This window comes from Pinus tabuliformis, chromosome X (assembly GCF_031772625.1).
Source record: "Pinus tabuliformis cultivar Carrire ecotype Pingquan chromosome X, CPIR1, whole genome shotgun sequence".
NCBI classification, from domain to species: Eukaryota; Viridiplantae; Streptophyta; class Pinopsida; order Pinales; family Pinaceae; genus Pinus; species Pinus tabuliformis.
In genome coordinates this window covers 462,913,977-462,926,595 of record NC_142308.1, presented here as the reverse complement: position 1 = coordinate 462,926,595, position 12,619 = coordinate 462,913,977, and the positions used below count along the sequence as shown (strand labels likewise).

The 12,619-nt window shown below is 39.1% G+C and overlaps 1 pseudogene; it reads right to left on the bottom strand.

The window, feature by feature from the left end:
* Positions 1 to 9,554: 9,554 nt before the first annotated feature.
* LOC149140633 (expansin-B16 pseudogene) lies at positions 9,555 to 10,076 on the bottom strand (annotated as a pseudogene).
* Positions 10,077 to 12,619: the final 2,543 nt, after the last annotated feature.

Sequence of the window (12,619 nt, the reverse complement as noted above, 5' to 3'; positions counted from 1 at the left end):
TAATAAAAGAAATAGCAAAACCAGCCCATGGTATGACAAAGATTGTAAAAGTGTGAGGAGAGAAATTAAGTAAGTTGTTGATGAATCTCTTAAAATGGGCAAGATAAAAATATACAAAGCCCTAACTAAAAGGAAAAAGAGGCAGTACATTCGTAAAAGACAAGAGAATCTCTTACACCTCTCTAAGGTAGATCCTAAAAAATTTTGGAGGCAGATTCTGACTAGGAAAACTAAAGATAATAATAAAATTTCTTTACACGATTGGAACTCCTATCTTAAAAAGCTTTATGAATCTCTAAGTGTCATGGATAACTTTAAAAACCTACTCACAAAAAAGAAGTTTTCTCATTAGAAGACATTGATTTTTGGGTTAAACGCCTAGCAAATGGGAAAACTAAGGACATCGAAGGTTACCAGGAAAAATCTTAAGAATTAGAGGTCCTGTCCTCATCCCCCACATCTACAAGCTTTTCAATCAAGCAGTCAAGCAAGGGTTACCTAAACCATGGACTGAGAGCCTCATTATCCCTATTTTTAAAAGTGGGGATACAAATAACCCCCCTAATTATCAGACCATTATGATCAGCCCTCTCTTAGCCAAGCTATACGGTATTATTTTCGAAAATAAGTTGAGCATATGGATTGAAAGTGAACGTAAGTGGGCTAAAGGCAGCGGGTTTTAGAAGGCACCACTCAACAACAGACCACCTCGTTACGCTTAGGATCATTGTGGAGGAATGTCGTAATGATAAATCCAATCTCTTTTGTTGCTTTGTGGACTTTATAAAGGATTTCGATATGGTTACTAGAAACAACCATTGGAATAGATTAGAAGAGCTAAAGGTTCCTTTCGAGTTGAGAGCTGCCACTATAAGGTTATACGAGAATGTAATTGCCAAGCTAAAAAGAAATGAGGGGTGGTCGAAAGATATTAAATGTAATATTGGAGTCAAATAAGGTAGCCCCCTCTCCCCTACCCTATTTGGCATTTACATCGATAAGATTGAAGGTTATTTAGAGGAAGCAGGTTGTGCTGGCACGATCTTAGTTGGGATAGTCATCATCCTTCTTCTCTATGCTGACGATATTGTTCTTCTCACAAGGTGCCCATTTGATCTTGATAAGAAACTTAGGCTTCTTAAGGATTTCTGCTCTACCATGGGTATGACTGTTAACACTGACAAAACAAAAGTTATGATTATCAAATCCAAGAAGGACACTTACACTAATTTTATGTATGACAATAATAACTTGGAGGAAGTGTATTCTTACAAATACCTAGGAATTGATAGTCATCACAAGCTCAACTAGAACTATAGCATCAAGAAAAGGATTAATGGGGGGTGGAAAGCTTATTTTGGTCTTGAAAATAATTGTAAAATGGCAAACCTCATAATGTGGGATAAAAAGAAGTTCCTCTTTGAAACTTTAGTCACTCCTGTTATCTTATATGGATGTGAGGTCTGGGGTTGCAGCATCTCTAGAGAATCCTAGAGAAAGATTGAGCAAATCCAGAAGCGTTTTATAACGTATAACCTAGAAACTAATAGCAATACACCCTATCCTATTCTCCTTATAGCAGTAGGTCTTTCCCTGATCGAGAGCCTAGCTATGACTAGGCTTCTGTTGTACAAGCACAAACTCAATAACATAGGAGATCATAGACTTCCTAAGCTGACTTTAAATTCCAGCCAAAACCACCTAAGGCTCAAGCGGGGGTGGTATAAAGACACGAATGCTTGGTTAAAGCTTTGGGAGATCAGTGAGAATGATGCTTTGTAAAACATTAATAACATTAAAAATATTGTTACTTCTAAGTTCAAAGAAAAAGTGTGGTGTGAGAAAGATTTAGTAGCTAAAAGAAAATTAAGTTATTATAAGAAGGTCATCAGCCCCACCCTAGAAGATCAAAAGTATCTCTCTGTTTTAACTAGCTCAAAGAAGAAAATTAATATAGCGAAGATTAGAACGAACTCTCATGAGCTCCATAGTGAAACAGGTCATTGGGCAGTTCCTAAAACACTATGGATGGAAAGGATCTACCATCTCTGTGAGAATAGGAACATCGAGGACGAAAACCACTTCCTCTTAGAGTGCCCTGCGTACAGCCACATTAGATCTCAGTTTCATAATCTTTGTCGCAATACTGACCTTCCTAGCCTTTTATGATGTCAAAATTATAGTGAGCTCGGGAGGCTTCTGCCCAAGCTTTTTGAGCATAGGAATAAAGTCTTAAGTCAAACTAAATAAATTGTTTCTTTAGATCTGATAGACCAAAGTTTGGTCTCAGTGGACGTTAACCATCATCATCATCATCAATATTAATATAATAGTTATAAATATATAATAATATGATTATTATTATTTATCTAGTTATTAATAATTAGAAATAATTGATTTTAACCAAATATACCTAATAATTATTAGTATAATTGATATAAATAAATAATAAATAATAATTAATTTTTAACAAATATACCTAATAATTATTCATTAGATAATTAATATAAATAGACGTAACTGTGCTAATTATATAACCACTATTATAATTATATAACCTATATGGCCTATGAGTAATACTAATTTGGATGTTCATTATCATTTATTTAGTTCAACGTGATTTGTCAGTCATAATAACTACACCTAATAAGTCAAACGCACTTAATACGCCATAGAGTTTCTTTGATCATGTAGTCCTATGAATATTGTGACGATGGCGGATACGTGTACTAAAATGAAGATGGTTTATCAAATTTCAAGAATGTTACCGATTTCAATTTTTTTTTTAATTTATATAAAAGAAAGGGATGGTCGTTATGTGTAGTGAAATGAATATGGTTTATCGGAAGTTAGGAAATGTTAAGAAATTATTGAAAAAAATTCCGCATTTATTATATGGTAGAAAACTATTAAAAGAAGCATTAAACGACAATCATTGAAAAAATGATCATCATTATTTTTATCATCGTAGTTTTTATTTCCATATTGTGCTTATTTTTAGGTTTAGGTATTTGTTCACCGTGCTTTGTAGCTTATAAATTCTTAACAATGAGAATAATGATGTTGTGAAATTAAAAGCGAGAGGCCACTCAAACATGTAAATGTATTAGAAATCCTACACAGATGAATGTAGCTAGTAAAGGTTGAACACACAACTTTGCAGAGTAAAAACACTAAAAGAAAATCGAAAGAACAAAAGAATGATTGATCTGAAAATAGGTTACAATGCTCATGATATCGCATTATTGGATGAAGATCCCAAGGTAATGCACCATATTAGTGATCAATGAGAAGACTCAACACCTACAACAAGTTCCAGAGAGAACTAAACAGTTGCGGAGTGAAAAAATGAGCAAATCAGGGAGTAAATCATGCAGAAGAACTAACCAGTTGCGGAGTCAACGAAGGAGCAAATCAGGGAGTAAATCATGTAGAAGAACTAACCAGTTGCAGAGTTAAAGAAGGAGAAAATCAAGCAGTAAATCATGCAGAAGGAATCTTGCATGTAGTCCCATGCTCTAACTAAGAGTCCGCATTTAGGTGTGTAGTACTTCCAACACCCCCCCTGAACACCACCATGGGGAAAAATAGAAAATGGGCCCTGGCAACTAAAGCCAAAGGTCACCCAAAATACAATGCAACTTGTACTGAAATTAAGGAAACAGGGAAAACCTCGTTGGAACCCCCCCCCCCCCCCCCCTTTCAAAATACAATGTAACCAAAAGAAAAGAGGAAGAAAAGACAGTTGCTAAGCAACTGTGTCCTTCACTCAAGACGATCGCATAGAGATCAAAACTTCTGCTCAATGAGTGTCTTGGTGAAGATGTCTGTAGTTTGTTCTGGTCAAGGACAGAATTGCAAATCAATAACCTGATCATGTACTAAGTCTCTGATGTAGTGCATATGGATCTCTATGTGCTTCGTCCACTGCCGCTATACTGGATACCTGCAAAATTTGAGAGTGCTCTGGTTGTCACACCAGATGACAATTGGCTGGTGGAACTGGACACCCATCTCAGTGAGGAAGTGTTGTAGCCACAGAGCTTGAATGGTGATGTTGACTACTCCTCTGTACTCGAACTCAGCTGAAGAGGGAGCAATAGCAACCTGCTTCTTGCTAGACCAATAGATAGGGCAAGATCATAAACTGAGTGAATATCCAGATGTGGACTTGCGATCAATGTTGTCTCCTGCCAAATCAGAATCTGTGAAGCCAAGGAGATTCAATGCAGTGCTTGCTGCATAGTGAATCCCGAAGGTGATGGTGCCCTGCACATATCGGAGGATGCGCTTGGCAGCATTCCAGTGTAGCTCATGCGGCTCCTACATGTATCTGGAAACTACCCCTACTGCATATGAGAGATCTGGTTTGGAGTGGGTGAGGTACAATAAGCTCCCCACTAGCTATCAGTAGAGAGTGCTATCAACTAATGGAGTGGCACCTCCATCGTCAAGGCAGACCCAGACAAAAAAGGAGTCGGTGCTAGCTTGTAGTCAGTCATGCGAAATCTCTCAAGGAGATCTCGTGCATACTTAGCCTCAGAGAGTTTGATGCCTGTGGCATCCTAGCTGATCTCAAGACCAAGAAAGAAGTGTAATGGACCCATATCCGTCATCAAGAACCTATCATGCAAGGCCCTCTTGACTGTAGCAATGGCTGAAGTCGAGCTGTCGGTGATTAGGAGATCATCCACATACAAAACTAAGATAAGAAGAGAATCATGTGTCCTGAGCATGTAAACATTTGGATCAAACTTACATCTTTCAAAGTTTTGTGATAAGAGAAAAGAATCCATCTTCGCATACCAAGCTCTCGGAGCCTGCTTAAGGCCATAGAAAGATTTCTTCAGTTTGCAGACCAAAGATGAATCCTGAATGAAACCATGTGGCTGCTCCATGTAGATCTCCTCAGATGGGTCTCCATGAAGAAAGGTATTCTTCACATCCATCTGATCTACTTCCCACTCCTAGGTAGCCGCAATGGAAAGTGTAAGGCGTATGGAATCCATATTTGCTACTGGAGCAAAGGTCTTGTCATAATCAATGCCATGCACTTGTTGGAAGCCTTTGGCTATTAGCCTTGCTTTTTGTCTGGTGATTTGCCCATCTGCAGCACTCTTGGTCCTGTAGACCCATTTTCATTAGACAAGTTTCCTTCCTGAAGGAAGGGGGACCATATCCCATGTCTGGTTCTTGAGGAGGGAGTTATACTCCTCCTCCATGGCAGACTCCCAAGATGGATGCCCAGCAGCCTCAGCATAAGACTACGGATTAGAAGACTGAACCAAATGACAATGCTAAGACGCTGATGGTTCAGTGGCAGTGAGGGCAAGAGGAGGCTGAATAAACTCTGATCTAGTCCTCTGCAAATCAGAATTATCCCCCACAAGACCATTTCTAGCAGCTGGGTGATCTTGTGCATATATCTCACGTAAGCTTCTTGTTCTTTGATTTATGACAGGGGAATTTGATTCACTGTTGGAAGCCCGATATGGGCTTGGATGTGTATCATCATATGCATGCACTAGATTTGTAACTGAAGACTCTGTCTCTGCATCTACATGCTCTACCGCGGCATCTGCATGCTCTATATCTCCATCTAAGTGTACTGAGTCATCATCTTGGACATGAGGTAGATAAAAGGTGTCTGCATGCAGCAATTGAGATGCATGCGAGAGACTTTCCTCAAATTTGACACTTCACTCAATGATGAGCTTGTCTGTAGAGGAAATCAAGAGTTGGTATCCCTTCACACCATTAGGGTATCCAACAAAGATGCACTCAATGCTCTGTGGATAAAGAGTTTTCCTCTTTTCAGAGGGGATACTGGCCCATGCTCGGGAGCCGAAAACACAGAAGTCGGTGACCTCTGGTTCAGTGCTGCTCCAGGCCTCAAAGGGGGTCCGATCCTTGACAGACCTATGAGGATATCTGTTTTGGATGTAGTTAGCACAATTAAGTGCTTCAGCCCATAGCTAATGAGGCAGTGACTTAGCATGCAACATGCAGGGAGCCATCTCTTTGAGAGATCAGTTCTTTCTCTCAGCAACTCCATTCTGCTGTGGAGTGTATGGAACTATGTACTGTAACTATATGCCGAACTCAAGGAAAAGTTTCCGAAGTGCTGTGTTAACATATTCCCCCCCATTGTCTTTACGGAGGGCTTTGATCTTTCTCTCTGACTGTGTCTAAAATAGTGCTTTGAAATCTTCAAAGTGCACAAAAACTTCAGATTTTTTCCTGAGAAGATACACCCAAGTATACCGTGAGAAATCATCAATAAATATAAGCACATACCTTGCTTTGTTGATGGAAGGATGAGGAAAAGGCCCCATGAGATCGCTATGGATCAGATCTAGAGGAGAGGATGATCTGTGAGTCTTGCCAATGTCAAACTTTTCTCTAGGATGTGTGCCAAGGACACACCTTTCACAAAATCCATTGGAGAAACTAATATTTGGCAAGCCTTCCACCATCTCATGCTTGCTTAGCTGCTGCATATACCTATAATTTAAGTGACCAAACCTCTCATGCCAAAGCCTACTACTATCATCAGCATGTGTAAGCAATAAAGAGGATTTAGATTCGATAAATTCAGAAAATGTATACAGTCTCGCTCCATTGTTTACCTCACCGGTTGCAATTTTGGAGATGCTAAGTAGGTCATATATGTTCACTGCATTTGGAGTGAATTCCACTCTCTTTCCAGTGCCGGAATGAGTGATCTGATAAACTGAAAGTAGGTTTACCGAAAGTTTTGGAACATGAAGCACATCTTCAAAGCTTTCGTGTAAAAGTTCAACTCTACCTTTGCCGGTGATCTCAATAGGTGAGTCATCCCCCATGAGGATGGGAGGTCCTTTGCATGCATCCAAAGAGGAATAGACTTCCTTTGCAGTAGCCATATGATGTGATGCACCAGAATCTATAATCCATGCATCAAGGGAAGAATTAATTGCCACTAAAGCATGAAAATTGTTACATTTCCTGTGTGGCAGATCCTCAATTTTCTTCTTCACACCTTGAGGGATGTGGTCCCCAAGGTTGTGCTTTTGAAGGATTTCTGCCATTTGGTCAATTTTTTTTTCATGCAAGAGGATTCTGGATGGAATCCTCTTTGACAGTAGGTGCATCTATTTCCTTTCTTCCCTTTCTCATTTCTCGAGCCAGAGGATTCATTGAAGGGCTTGGTGTACCCTTCCTTCTTTGGATGGGAATGTGATTTTCCCTTGTCCTTTTGTTGCTAATTTTTTGATTTGAATCAGATCTGTGATTTTTATTGTGGCTACTATCATGCATAGCAAATGAATGCACTTTTGGAGGTTTGATTTTCCCCATGCCAATGAGTTTATCTTGCTCAAAGGAAAGGGACTCCATGAACTCTTTGAGAGAAGGCATAATGTAGGATTTACTTGTTGCGAGCCTTATTGAATGAAATGTAGACACAAAGATGGAGTATTTCGATCCGAGCTTTGACATAATAGAGAGAATTTGGTGACTCTCCTCCTTGGATTTGTCAATTCCACAACTCTTGAGTTGCAACAATAGATCATTATATTTGGTGAAGAAGTATTGAATTCTGTCATAGTTCTGTGGATCCAATGATAGCAGCTCCACTTCGAACAGATGTCCTTTCATCTCATCCTGTTTCTCGTAGAGTTCTTCAAACTTTTTCAAAAATATCATTGGGAGTATTGCAAGCAGATAGATGAAACTGCAACTCTGGAGAGATGCACATGCATATAGATCTGTGGGCCTCATCCATACGGTTGAGGTACTTGGATTTCTCTATGGCTGAAGTGGGTTCCACTTTTGCAGCCATGGTAATCCTATACAACCCTTTTTGATGAAGGTATCGAGCCATTTGGTCCTTCCGTTCATGATAGTTGTACGGTGTTAGGATCGATGCTTTAGGAAACTCCATTTTTCTATCGATCTTCGTTCTCCAAGTTGTAATACCTGCAAAATAAAGTATTGGTGTGCCTTTTATCTAGCAACCTGTGGGCTCTGATACCATGTAAATGTGTTAGAAAACCTGCATAGATGAATCTAGCTAGTAAAAGTTGAACACACAGCTTTGCAGAGCAAAAACACTAAAAGAAAATCGAAAAAACAAAAGAATGATTCATTTGAAAATAGGTTACAATGCTCATGATATATAATTACTGGGTGAAGATCCCAAGGTAATGCACCATAGTGGTGATCAATGAGAAGACTCAACACCTACAAAAAGTTCCGGAGAGAACTAGCCAGTTGCGGAGTGAAAGAAGGAGCAAATCAGGAAGTAAATCATGCAGAAGAACTAACCAGTTGTGGAGTTAAACAAGGAGCAAATCAGGGAGTAAATCATGTAGAAGAACTAACCAGTTGCGAAGTTAAAGAAGGAGAAAATCAAGGAGTAAATCATGCAGAAGGAATCTTGCATGTAATCTCATGCTCTAACTAAGAGTCTGCATGTAGGTGTGTAGTACTTCCAACAAAACATTCTTAGAAGAAGCACCAGTGGAACAAATTGGCATCGATCAACAATAGAAAATGAAAACCAAAGTTATGGGCATGACTAAACTTGGGCTAGACCTCAAATTTTTGGCTGGAATTTAGTGTTTTAATTATTTTTAGACCGCAAATTTCTTGCTGGAATTTAGTGTTTTAGAATGCAAATTTCTGGCTTGAAATTTTACAATGGAAGTGTTTTCATTTTTTTTTTGGGTGGAAATAGATTGTTTACCATCAAAATTTCCTAAAACGCCTAAAACTTTGAATTTTTTTTAAAACGCCTTAAAACTTAAAACACCTAAAACCTTGAAATTTTTTTACAACACCTTAAAACTTAACCATTGTAACCCAAATTTCCAATTTCAAAAATTTCCCATCAAAATTATAGTGAAATTGGGAAACTTCGACTCCTCAAAATACTCTCAAAATTTTGAGCAAACCCCCATGTATCTGGGGTCCGGGAATATGTAGGAACACCATGTCCATACAAATTTTCCTGTCCATATGACTAGCCAGTCCAGGTGTAGCAGTCACGGAGGTCATTGACACAGAATTAGAGAATGCATTTACATATTTGTAAGAATTTAAAATGGAAAGGGAAATGAGACTAGTGGTAAAGTTAGAGCATATATATTCAAGTGAGAAGCAAAGAAAATGTCAATCTATTCTCACGGTTCAAAGCCTAAACGTCTGTACATACGAATGGAAAAGGACAATATAATTTGAGCATAAAAATTTTGTAGTTGTTAAAATTGCCAGAACTAAGGAATATGAGCTTCGACGACACTGAAATATATAGTTGAAATTGAAATGCATCTCCCTAGTACAACCCTAAAACTGACTTCGCCGAAGATCTTTGAGTTTGTCTCCACAAGTAGAGAAAACTCAATTTTTGGGTAATAGTTAGACATTACTTAACCTTATAAAAGTCAACACGTAGTACACTTGTAGCTATGTTAACCACAACACAAATTTGCACTAGTACACTTGTAGCTATTTTAACCACGACACAAATTTGCACAAGTTATACAGACTATAAGCTCCATACAATGAGACTATTAGTCATAGTTGACAACTGACCTGTACGTAGCACTGGGTTGCCAATTCTGTGGAATAACATTATTTGCAGTAAGCGTTTTTCCAGTTGAAAGAGATTGCAAGCGAATAGAGAATGGAGCATGTAAGGGGCTGCTATTCAAACACCAATTTGCACCCCATGTCTGTTGCATTCCTTTCCATGTGTCAGAGTTTCCTGCATACATGAAAATCTAAGCATGAATCTATTTGCAATGATATATTGCAACAGAGAAGTACAATCAAATTGATCTTTATAATAATAAACCAGCTTTAGATCGACTACGCCAAGATCGCCATCTCCATCTTCGAGAAGTACAATCAAACTGATCTTGATAATAACAAACCAGCTTTAGGTCGACTGCTCCAAGATCGCCATCTCCATCTTCGTACTCAACAAGTACAACGAACCAGTAAGTAGTGGCACCTTCATTGACGTGGAAGGCAATATTCTTCCCCAAATACACGACGATCATTGAAAAAATGATCATCACTATTTTTATCATCGTAATTTTTATTTCTATATTGTGCTTATTTTTAGGTTTAGGTATTTGTTCATCGTGCTTTGTTGTTTATAAATTCTCAATAGTTATTAAAGTAAGGTAATTATTTCTACATGAGGAGTTGGCTAAACTTAGAGAGTGAGTTCACTGAGTAGTGAGGGTTGAGTGTTGAGTCAAGTAAGTTAAGTAATAGATGACTTTTAGTTGTGTGGTTGCATGTAGATATTTTAGGCGAGTCACTAGTCGAAAAGGTTAAATACACTTCACCGGGTTCATTGTTAGTATCAAATTTTGTGTGATTAATAGAAGAGTCAGCTCATGTGTTTTGGGTGAATTTATGCGTTTAGTTTCTCTACCTTTCCAACAAATTGGTATCAGAGCTAGGGAAGGATCACAAGCCCTGTGGTGCCTGCAAATCCAGTGAGAAAAGGGTCAAGAAAAAAGGATGACATTTTTTTTAAATTGCGTTGCAAAATTTGTAGAACGGTTAATAATCGCACAAATTTTGCACTTTCTTAATACAAAAACCGCACAGATTATAGCATTAGAGGGAGACTTGCAGTGAAAACTATGTAATTTCTCCGAGGAGCTAGCAGCGTGCTGCGGGAGGCTACCGGAAAAAGTTGCGCAATTTTTTTGGGGAGCTCGCAGTGGGCTATAGGAGGCTGCTAGAAAACAATGTGCAGAGCTGGGAGGCTGGTCTACTGGACATCCCTGCACAGTTTATGAGTTGAGTGGGATGTTGGGTAGATAGAAGACTGGTCATGAAAGCTGCGTAGTTTTTGGGATGAGCAGCAGGTCGGCTGATAGGGTGATTGGCTAGATAAACTACACAATTTTTTAAGGCAGTCCAGTGATAGGCAGTGGGTGTCTATCCGACATTTCTGCGGACTTTCTTCAGTTAGCGGAAGCAGGCATTCTTGGTAGCTTATATGCAATATTTTGGAGGAGTGAGGATCGGGGTCACTCCCTTGTCAAATTCTCTAGTTGACTAGCTAGAGGCTTGGTTGATTTTCTTGCGGGCAACGCAAATTAAGATGGCTTTCTCGAAAACTTTTGCGTTATTCTAGGTGACAGTGAGTTAAGTTGATTCTGGGATTGTGCAGTGCAAACTGCCTGAGGACGAGCCTCAAGCTTTGTGCAATTCTGGGTAGAAGTACATGATCAATGAGGGCTGAAACTACGCAATGTAGCTGAACGAAGGTCCGACTGTTGGAAGGTGGTCAGGTCAACAAAGTTTTGACAAAATGACTAAGTGTGTGAAAAAGTGGCTTTGTACATGTATGACCTTGCAAAGACACACTCAAGATGACTTGATGATAAGACACCTCGAGCCATCAAGACAACATGCACTCAGTGTGATTGACCAATGACTGTGAGTGACAAGTACGACACTTGTGATATACATTCAGATGACCACGATGATACTTGCGCGATAGTACTTACAACAGCGTATTTGAGTGCGATAGATGTTTACATAGCAAACACAACCTTCATCATCACCAAAATGAGGTCGCAAGCATGACATAACAATCAACATGTCAAAGAAGATAGTTCATCAAACAAGTGAAAAGGAAGAAAGACATGTAGAGGAAACACATAAGATGACTTTTCGTGTTTGCACACATACATGTTATTGAGGACAAAATGATATGACAATGATAAGTAATCTTGCAAACTGATCCAATAGGTGTACTTCGAAAGGTGTTCTTTACTTACCATACTTACCCTCAAGATGATCATGCATCTGATAGAGTTTTCATGAAGTCCTGATATTTTCCATTACTTGGTTCCTTGGTCCTTCTCCTCAACTCCTTAGAAGCGATTTCAGCATGTCACCTTTTCCTGAAGTCACTGAGAGGTATATTTGTGCAATTTCAGCAGACAGTGATTTCTATTGGGATGAGGCCCTGCAAGGCTCGTTTACATAGTTTCTACATGAAATACGGAGAGGGCATCTTGGATAATATTGTATTGTTTTAGGCTTAGGGAATTGATGCATGAAATACGAATAGGGCATCTTGGATAATATTGCGTTGTTTTTAGGCTTAGGGAACTGATGCATGACAACGGTCCTGGGAGGACACCTCTACGCAATTTCTGAGTGCAGTGTAGGTGGACTTATCTGCGCATTTTTGGAGAGAAGTGTTGGTTGGGGTCTCTGCGGGCTACGAGGTTTAAGCAAGCAAGGGAGGTTGGTATTTCTACACACTGTGAGGTTTCACCAGGCAAGGGCGGAATCTTGATTGTTGCAGAAGCAAAGCGCACAATTCTGGGAAGCTGCACAAGGTTAGGTTTCTTAGGAAAATGGCTTAGTGTGAGATTAGCATAAAATATGTAAACATTAATAGGACTTGATTGTGATCGCACACGGACACTTAGTCACACAACGTAGACCATCCAAAATTCATAAGACATACTTTGCTTGATGCAACAACCTTCACGACAATATTATGTGAAGTGAGTGTGAAACATGTCTATGTGATGACAACACTCATGCACACATGCTTTCCTCGAACCAAAACAACATTCCCTTTGCATGACAA